This window comes from Hylobates moloch, unplaced genomic scaffold (assembly GCF_009828535.3).
Source record: "Hylobates moloch isolate HMO894 unplaced genomic scaffold, HMol_V3 SCAFFOLD_10, whole genome shotgun sequence".
Classification (NCBI taxonomy): domain Eukaryota; kingdom Metazoa; phylum Chordata; class Mammalia; order Primates; family Hylobatidae; genus Hylobates; species Hylobates moloch.
This window is the reverse complement of record NW_026652285.1, coordinates 76,648,740-76,659,328: the sequence shown is the minus strand read 5'-3', so window position 1 is coordinate 76,659,328 and position 10,589 is coordinate 76,648,740. Positions and strand designations below refer to the sequence as shown.

Here is a 10,589-nt window from a genome sequence, read left to right as displayed (position 1 = left end):
ACTTACACTTTTCATTTGGAATCCTGTGTGTCCTATAATGTAACTGTATTTATTTTTTTAAATGGCAATAGGAGATATGTGAGTCTGTAGACCTAGGTTTTATTATACAAATATGCAGAACAAAATGTGTATGTCCATGTGAAGTTTAAAAATTGTTATCTGTTTTTGAATTGTATGCTCACATGCAGTTGTAAGTAATAATACAGGGAGGGTTTTTGAGTATATCTCTTTGTTTAGCCTTTTTGATGTTGCTAAATGAGTAAAGCTGTTTAGGTATTTAACTCCTTATTGATAAGGAGCTGAGTTATTTCTAAGCATTACTGTATGAAAGCACACCTGGGGCAGGAGAGCGACTTTCAAAGATGACTGCACATTAGAATCACCTGGGAACCTTTAAAAAGCACTAATGCTCAGGCCTCACATTATACCAATTAAATCAGAATCTTTCCTGGGGGCTGGGAGTAGACACATATAACATTTTTAAAGTTCTCCAAGTGACTTTCTTTTTTTTTTTTTTTTTTGAGACGGAGTCTCGCTCTGTCGCCCAGGCTGGAGTGCAGTGGCGCAATCTCGGCTCACTGCAAGCTCCGCCTCCCGGGTTCACGCCGTTCTCCTGCCTCAGCCTCTCCGAGTAGCTGGGACTACAGATGCCCGCCACCACGCCCGGCTAATTTTTTGTATTTTTAGTAGAGACGGGGTTTCACCGTGGTCTCGATCTCCTGACCTCGTGATCTGCCCGCCTCGGCCTCCCAAAGTGCTGGGATTACAAGCGTGAGCCACCGCGCCCGGCCCTCCAAGTGATTTTCAACATGCAACCAGAGTTGAGAACTATTGGCGATATTTCTCAAACTTAAGTGTACGTAAGAATCACCTGGGAATCTTGTTAAACTGTAGATTGTAATTCTAGAGATCTGTGATTCTGCATTTCTAAGGAGCTTCAGGTTGATGATTACGCTGGTCACCTGCAGGCTGCACTTAACGTTGCAAAGGGCTACAGGTATGAGCTGGTATTTGCTGAGATCTTGGATTTTGAAATTCATAGAGTTCCATTTAAGGATCTATGGACTGTGGAGGTAGGAAAAATGTGAGCTGGGGAATGGAAGTAGAAAGGAGGAGGGGGGAGTGTGATGGGGAAAGAAGAGAGAGGGCTGGTGAACAAAGAGTAGATAGATAGTAAATAGCAGATATGTTCTCAGGGTAGCAACTTTTCTTTTGCCCTTTCCTTAAAAAAAAAAAAAAAAAAAAAAAAATCATTGTCCTGGCCGGACCTAGTGGCTCACGCCTGTAATCCCAGCACTTTGGGAGGCAGAGGCAGGCAGATCATGAGGTCAGTAGTTCAAGACCAGCCTGGCCAACATGGTGAAACGCTGTCTCTACTAAAAATACAAAAAAAATTAGCTGGGTGTGGTGGCAGGCGCCTACTCAGAAGGCTGAGGCAGGAGAATCACTTGAACCCGGAAGGCGGAGGTTGCAGTAAGCCGAGATCATGCCATTACACTGTAGCCTGGGCAACGAGAGCGAAACTCCGTCTCAAAAAAAAAAAAAAAAAACATCGTCCTTTGGAGGAACTTTGTCTAAATTTCACCATTATCCTCAGCAATCATTAGACTTGTGGAAAGTCACAATTTTGAAGAAATTTTTGGATTTGTTTCCTGAGAAAATATGAATGCCTTAATGAATTTATTGCTTAGTTCTGTCTTATCTGAGCAAGCATATTAACATCATAATGGCCCTAAACCTTTTGGAAGCGAGGTTAAGGGCAAGGAGCACACACAATTGAATGGTGTCAAATATTTATCGAGCACCCAATACCTGCCAAGAACTTTCACTTGTATTACCTAATTTAATTTTATGAAAATTCTGTAAGCTATGTAAGTTTTCATATTCTCATTTGGAGATGAGGAAGCTGAATCTAAAGCAAGCATTAAGTTATTTCCCAAGGTCACATAAATATAAACCAACAGAGTTAGTATCTATACTCAGACATTTTCACTCCAAGTTCAGTTTTCTTTCCATTTCAACTAGGAAAGCCTGAACTTACAGAAATAGCAGATAGGTTGAAAAATAAAAAAAAAATAAGAAATATTTGATTGCAACAAAAGATGGAGGCTAATATGTGGAATATAGAAACAGTTTTGAAAAGAGCATTGAATTTCAAGAACGTAATAAATTTCAAGTTTAAAATGTAATCTTGAAAACTGTGAAGGATTTGCTAATGGACTATTCCAGTAAAAAATTAAACTATTATCAAATAAATGTAACAGTAGTTAAGGAACCTAATGAGATATTTAGAAAGTTCCTTTCCCTAAGGATTCCCTAAAATTAAAAATAATTCTTCGTTTCCCCTGACTTGTTTGCTCATAACTGTATGATAAACTAAAGCTTTTGTGCAAAGTTATCAGTGTCAAGAACTACACAAAATATTACCCTGGGAATAGAGAGGATGTGTGCCAATGTGTGTGTTGTGGGGGTTAGAAGAAATCTAATTAAGAAAAGTGGGCAAAGACATTTTACTATCAAGGCTGAAACAGGAAGATATGGAAAGAGAATTTGTCCCTATGTGCCTGAGGGAATAGACCTATATAATTCTGAGGGAGGTTGGATAGACATATATTATCTACCATCTGTTTCTACACCTTGAGGACCCTAACTAATGAGATCTTGGATTTGCCCCTAACGTTTAGCAAATAGTTGTGGGAAGACTCTGAAGCTTCATTCTGAAACTCCAAAATTCCTTGATGTGTCAGGACCATTTTATTGCTGTAGAAGGTTGAGAGAGGTCACTGTCAGTAAAAACTCATTAACATTCATCCTGTAGGGCCTACAAAGCAGCTCAGAAACCAGTGTTGGTCACCCAGTCAAATTGATTGCTATTGGCAGCCAAGCTACATGACATTTCCGTGTGTTTATGGGTTGAAACCATGGGATGAGTTGCACAGTTGAACTTTTTATTTAATCTCTTTTCTTTAGCATAGACCATTAGATTAATTTTTAGATTCCCACCTCTTAAAAATCACTCATAGCAGTTTGAAATATGTACCTTAAAATATACATGAGCTGATATTCATTTGTTTGGCAGGGTTGATCCAAGATAATCCACCAAAAAATGGTTCATAGGTCAAAGTCCCCCTGTAACCCTGAAACCCCTGAAAACTAAAGATCTTGGCTTAAAGTAGACCTATTTTGTGCTGAATTCCACTTGACTGAAAATGGGACGATTGCATGTTTCCAGTGCCAATATGGTAAGAAGACTGCTGTTGGTCACAGTCATCTACCAAGAATATGTAAAATAAGTTTGAGATCATTCTAAAATAGATATAGTTTTTGCTCTCATGCTGGAAGTCAGTTCAACACCTTCATGCATTTACCATACCTATATTAATGTCAGTAGAGTTTATGATTTGATTTAGTTTAGATCTGTGTCCCCACCAAAGTAATGTCAAATTATAATCCCTAATGTTGAATGAGAGGCCTGGTGGAAGGTGACTGGATCATGGGGGCAGATTTCCCATGAATGATTTAGTACCATCTCCTTGGTCCTGTCCTTGCAATAGTGAGTGAATTCTCATGAGATCTGGTCGTTTAAAGTGTGTGGCACCTCCCCCCTCACTGTCTCTTGCTTCTGCTCCCGCCATGTAGGATGGCTGCTCCCCCTTTGCCTTCTGCCATGATTGGAAGCTTCCTGAGGCCTCCTCAGAAGCAGAAACCACTATACTTCCTGTACAGCCTGCAGAACCGTGAGTCAATTCAATCTTTTTTTCTTTATAAATTACCTAATATCAGGTATTTCTTTATAACAGTGCAAAAATAGATGAATACATGATTCTTTCCAGGAATTTATCCTGAACCCTCCTTGCCTCTGTCTCTGATGATGCCCTGCCCTATTCTCAGGCTTGTCTTTGCTTCTCCTCCTGGCTTTTGAACTTGGAGTGGTCTCATTTCCCATTTTAATCCCACAAGGTATCCCTTGTGATTAATTTTGAGCTCTGGGAGGATGCTCCCCTCTGGTTTTACCTCTCAAAACTCATGCCTGGTACCAGGTTTTAATTAGCCCCTTGTCAGCCCCTCCCTCCCTTCAGGAATGAAAAAGGCTGAGGTCAATGTATTATAATTACAGTTGTGTTGAAGATATTTCCAACACACTGGATGCTGATAGGTGAAGAGATAATGGGTGGTAAAATATCAAGACTAATATTCTTATCACTACTGTCTAGAAATACATACTGACATTGGGATCAAAGAAAACCAGAGCAGCCTAGGGAGCCCTATTCTATCCCATTTGTAAATTTTGATTTATAACTGAACCTGACTGATCTTTGTTATCAATGAATAATAAGTTATTACTGAGGATGTGGACAAATAAATGGGAATGAATCTTCAAACCAAACATATGACTTTTTATTCTCTTGTTTTTTCACTAGTTCTAGACTCAGGCATTTCATGAAACTCTGTGCAGATTTTCAAGGGTAGAACTCAATATGTTGTGCCTGACCTGAAAACTCTAAATTCTGAAATTTAAAGAAAAGGAATCTTTTAGGCTTATTCCTTCAATCCGTTTTATGCAAAAGCATAGCTAAAGTCTACACTTACTGTTATGATAATTACTTTTTACTTAAACATGAATCTTCATTATTTATTGTCACAATAAAAAATCTCACTTTTAATGTGTGTTTATATATGAATAAATGTAGATTAAATATCTAATATGTGTTTATATGTGAATAAATGTATATTAAATATCTAATGTAGGAATCACAGTCTCTTTCACATTCTCTTATTGAGTGAGTTTTAAAACACTTATAAAGCCATTGGGATGATATTCCATTGCTTAAAAACCTTAGTGAGTCCCTGTTCCCTTCAGATATGCTATACTTTTTAAGAGTGTTCCATGGTTCTTGAATTTTTCTCGAGACAAAGTCTCTCTCTGTTGCCCAGACTGGAGTGTAGTAGTGCGATCTTAGCTCACTGCAACCTCCACCTCCTGGGTTCAAGCAATTCTCCTGCCTCAGTCTCCCAAGTAGCTGGGATTACAGGCCCCTGCCACCATGTCTAGCTAATTTTTGTATTTTTAGTAGAGACAGGGTTTTATCACATTGGCCAGGATGGTCTCAAACTCCTGACCTCAAGTGATCCTCTTGCTTCAGCCTCCCAAAGTGCTGGGATTATAGGCATGAGCCACTGTTGAATGTTTTATTCTGTATTTCTTTTCCATTCCTTTTTTTCTCCTTGTGTTTCCGTTTGGGAAGTTGCTTGTGACCTATTTTCAAATTCACTGATTCTTTCCTTGTCTATATTGAGTCTAATGATGAGCCTATGTGAGTCAATCTTCATTTTTTTTAGCATTTATTTTCAATTTTTTCTTTATGGTTTCCATGTCTCTGTTGACATTATCCATTTTCCCCTTAGATGTGACACTCATTTTTGCACAGTAGACAAACGTTTACAAAATTTTTTTGTGCCTTCTTGCTTCACATTACAAACTACAGTTATAATCGAATTATTTCATGTTACCTGAAAAAAAATTCTGTCTAATTCCAGGTTTTATGAAATTCTTATATTTCAAAATCAAGCTCAAATATTACTCTGTGATGACTCCCTGGTCTGATTTTATCAGTCCTTGGCATAATTGGTGGCTTCTTCCTATGCTTGACCAAAATACTTTCTCTATACCTTTGTATGCACATTATGCTCTATTATATCTATTGCTATTATATTATATTGTTATAAGTTTTGTGTTATACTATTAATATCTATTGTTAGATGTCTATCTCTTTTATAAGACTATAACATCCTAAAGAATATGGAAGACATTTTACCCATATTTATAATTCCAGGCACATACTAAGTGCTCAACATTTTGCATGAATATTCTGTTTTATTTCTAAAAGCATGTGAGAAACTTAGGAGAAAACACAAGCAATAAAACAGTGGTAAATTGAAAATAGAAATACAGAATCTGAAAAAGTAGAAATGCATATAAAATTTAAAACTTGAAATCCTGTAAAATAAATGCCCAAATATACAGACAATTTAAAGACAAAACTGAGCTTCAAATTTCTGAGCTTCCTAGAAGACAAAAAAGTAAAATGAGACACATGGTATTTTAGGTAGCTGTTGCCAAAGCATTGAAATATAACAGCATTGAAAGAACCATAACATATTGGTGGCTCATGCTATTTACTTATTATGCATCTGTGGGTGAGCATAAGCAATTCTGTTAACCTCAGCTGAGCTAAAATCTATGTTTTGACTGGGTTTTAGCTGTTTTAAACTGTAGTGTCTGTTATTTTGTTTCAAGCTGCAGGTGTGAAACAGAAAATACTCCAGCATCTCTCAGCCTCCTTGGACATGTAGGCTAAGCCAGATCATGTTCTTATGGCAATGCAAGGGTCAAACAGCCAGGCCCAATATCACAGGTACTTGTAAGACTTTGGTTCTGCCATGTTCACTGACATTCCATTGCTTGAGTAAATCATATGGTCAGACCCAATGTCAAGAGACAGAGAAACTGTCTACTTCCATGGAGGTGGCACTGAAAAGGCCATAAAAATTTCTGAATCATAATCTTATTATATATGAGAAATTATTGTTTGCTTAAGAGGAAGGGTATTATTTTGTAAGGGAAAATAAAACTTTACCCAGTCCCATATGCCAAGAAATATTTCTCAAATGCTATTTTATATGTGTGGTTCTTAGGAATACAATGGACGTATCACTGACAATATTTCCTAAGTCTATTGGTTTTAAATTCATATTGCTATTTCTTGAGGTTAACCTAATTCAAACAGATGCTTATATTGTGCTTATTGTCTCACATGCATTGTTGAATTAGATTTCCATGGCCATGTCAAAAATGGAAGACAATATCTTTATATCCATTTTTTAGATGAGAAACCATTACTCAGTGATATTAAGCAATTTTCCCAGTACTAAAGATTCAGTAAATGATATAACTTAAATATCATCAACTATATCACAATGTTGTTAATTCCAAGATATCATGGCATCTTTCAAAGGCCTAGACCACATTAACTCTAAAATTGATAGCAACAGTATTAATAGGAGCTATAGTCATACACAAGGTTCATAGATGTGTGCAGTATTAACAGGGCTTGTCACTAGTTGTTTTTGTTTTATCCTCATCAAAATTCATAATCACGTCTAGATTTTTTGCACATAGCTATATAGTCGTCATAGCACTATTTGTTGGAAAGATTATCCTTTCTCTGTTGAATTCTCTTTCCTCTTTTATCAAAGATCAGTTGGATATATATGTGTTAGTCTATTTCTGGGCTCCTCATCTTCCATTGATATGTCCAGCTTTTTTCACCCAAACCACGCTGTATTGATTATTGTAGCTTTATAGTAATTCACGTGGTATAGTTCTCCCATTTTGTTCTTTTCCTCTTCAGTACTATGTTGACTATTCTGGATCTTTCCTCTATTGATCCTATACACATTTTATTAGATTTATTCTTAAGAGCTTCTTGTTTGAGTACTGATATAAATGGTATTCTGTTTTTAGTTTCAAATTTAAATTTTCCATTGTTGGTATATAGAAAAGCAATTTATGTATCCTGCAGCTCTGTTTTAATTGCTTATTAGTTACAGGATTTGTTGTTGATTCATTGGGATTTTCTACATAGGCAATCATGTCATTTGCAAAAACAAACAAATGGAAACAGCGTTATTCTTTCTAATCTATATACCTTTTATTTTGTTTTCTTGTCTTATTACCTTTGTTAGGGCTTTGCATATGGTGTTGAATAGCGGTAGTGAAAGGGACATCCTTGCCTTGTTTCCAATCTTGGGGGAACAGAGCCTAGTTTCTCATGATCAAAAATGATATTATTTGTAAGTTTTTTGTAGGTGTTCTTTATCAAGTTTAGAAATTCCCCTCTATTTCTAGTTTGAGAGTTTTAAAATCATGGATCATTGCTGGATTTTGTCAAATGCTTTTTCTGTGTCAATTAATATGATCAACTGATTTTTCTTCTTTGTTAATATAGTGAGTTAGATTAATTAATTTTCAAATGTTGAACCAGACTTTGGGGAACTTGGAATTAATTCTACTTGGTCATAGTTTTAATTCTTTTTATACATTGCTAAATTCCACTTGCTTAGTTCCATAGATCTCTTAAGTAAAACTCATTAGTTCCAAATTCAGAATGACCTGCAACCCTGGTACCAGAGATTATATGTAGCAAAGACAAATAAATAAATTACTCAATATAGCTTTCATGAATAAAAATTAGATTATAACTGAATTAAAGTTAGACCTAAAAAGACTTTGAACTTCTAAGACAAACCAGTAGATCAGCAATGGGTTTCATTAAACATATTTTTAGTTTTCCATGGACTGATTGAAACTTTGTTCTAGAAAAGGGGTTTAGAAGTTACTAGTTAAAAAACTTGTGATCCCCATTTACTGATGGGTTTTTTTTTTCTTCTTAAGACATACCGTCTTGAGACCTCAGAAATCTGTAAATAGCTTTTCTCTTTTTCTACTTGTATACTGAATTGCCAATCTCACTTAGTGTGGCTCTCAATAAAAACCCCAGATATATATCCTCTATGTAAAAGTTAAACAAGTGGTGATTTTTCTCAAGTAAGATGCTTGTTTTAGCCTCAGAAAGGCAAAAGTCAGGAACCTGTAGATGTGTTGTTGAATATCTTTTAGAAGATATTTCTGACAAAGAGGCCAAGAATATTAGTCTGGGTCTTTGGGGGAAGGAGCTGGTCCATTTAACACTTACCTAAATAGAAATGAATGAAGTGTCTATTTACAAAGTCATGGGCATGATTTAGGGAATCAATAAAGGATGGTGAAGCTCCCAGGGACAGCAACAGCTGGAGTTCTTAGAGCTGAATACCCCTAGAGCTAAAATGGGCAAAGGCCCCAATGGTGTTACCAGAACCCAGTGAGAGCTGCAGTTGTGGAAGAGGGGCTTCTCAACCACTGGTTAAGAAAGGATGATATAGATAAAAATGCAGTTCTCTGAATTTCCACCCTTCAAGTTGTGTGTATGAGTTTTCTTTTGCTGCTGAAACAAATTATTACAAACTAAGTAGCTTAAAGCAATACAATATTTTTATGTTACAGTTCTGTAATGCTAAAATAAGCACCTTGATTTTAACCTGGTTCAACCTTGTCAGACTTCTGTAAGAAATGTACGGCTACATTTCCTTTTGGAGGCTCAAGCTGGGGGGTCCATTTTCTGACTTTTCCAGGTACTAGAAGGGACCTGCATTTCTTGGCTTGTGGCCCCTTCCTCCATCTTCAAAAGCCAGAGTGCAAATTGAGTTCTTCTACCATTGCATTACTCTGACTGCCTCTTCTGCCTCCTCCTCTATTCTTAAAAAAACTTGTGACTACACTGAGCTCATTTGGATAATCCAAGACAATCTCCTTATCTTAGTATCAGCTGATTAGCAGCCTTAATTCCATCTACAATTTTAATTCTTCTTTTTCATGTAACCTAACATTTTCACAGGTTCCAGAGATTAGGATGTGGATATTTTTGGAAACTATTATTCTGCCTATCACACTGTTGATGTTCAAAATTCTCTCTAAGATAAATGCTTATATTCCCATGATCACTTATAATTCTTATTTCCTTTCTTTACTAAATTTTTTTCTGGCTCTATGACTCTTGCAATGGTATTTCCTTACCCTTGTGCTAAGAAAAATACAAAACAGGAACCCTTTCTTTAAATGTCATTCCACCTTCAAATAAATTTGAAAAGGAAATTATTGTCTGTGTTAGAAATTTTTCAGAGGATATATTAGACATTTCTAATCTCATTCTGTTGGTTGTTCAACTACTGTAGTTTCTCAATGGGCATTGATTACTTCACTGTACCTGGTGCCCAACCTTCCTTCATAAACATTGGTCCTATATTTATCTCCTCATTATGCTGCTTTATTCTCTTTTCCCTTCTCCTCACTCCCAGTTGCATTACATATTACTCTCACTTGTTCATGCAGACACTTGACTGTCTCTTCTGTTGCCTACTGGTGTATTTTTCTAAAAGGAATTGTGGTGAAAGCTAGTATAATACATTTCTTTTCATTTGCTATGGTATGGATCTGTAGTGCCCACTGAAATCTCACATTGAAATGCAATACCCAAAGTTGGACATGGGGCCTGGTGGGAGGTGATTGGATCATGGGGGCAGTTTCTCATGAATGGTTTAGTACCATCCCCCTTGGCACTGTTGTCACAATAGTGAGTGAGTGAGTTATCACAAGATCTGGTTGTTTAAAAGTGTGTAGCACCTCCCTCATCTCACTCTGCCTCCTGCTCTGGCCATGTGATGTGTCTGGTGTTTGCTCCCCCTTAGCCTTCTGCCATGATTGTAAGTTTTCTGAGGCCTTTGCAGAAGCCAGGGAGATGCCACTATGCTTTTGTACAGCAGAACTGTGAGCCAATGTAACCTCTTTTCTTTATAAATCACCCAGTCTCAGGTATTTCTTTATTGCAGTATGAGAATGGACTGATGTACCATTGATAGCAAGCATATCATCAAATCCTGTTTATGCCTTTCTTTCACATATGGTCAACTCCCTTCTGGTATCTCTTTGATCT

The 10,589-nt window shown here is 36.8% G+C and overlaps 1 long non-coding RNA gene across 1 annotated transcript; it reads left to right on the top strand.

The window, feature by feature from the left end:
- Positions 1-961: 961 nt before the first annotated feature.
- Positions 962-6,406, top strand: LOC131384385 (uncharacterized). Its single transcript, XR_009215189.1, has 3 exons — positions 962-997; positions 3,640-3,737; positions 6,305-6,406. It is a non-coding gene; the product is annotated as an uncharacterized LOC131384385 (long non-coding RNA).
- Positions 6,407-10,589: the final 4,183 nt, after the last annotated feature.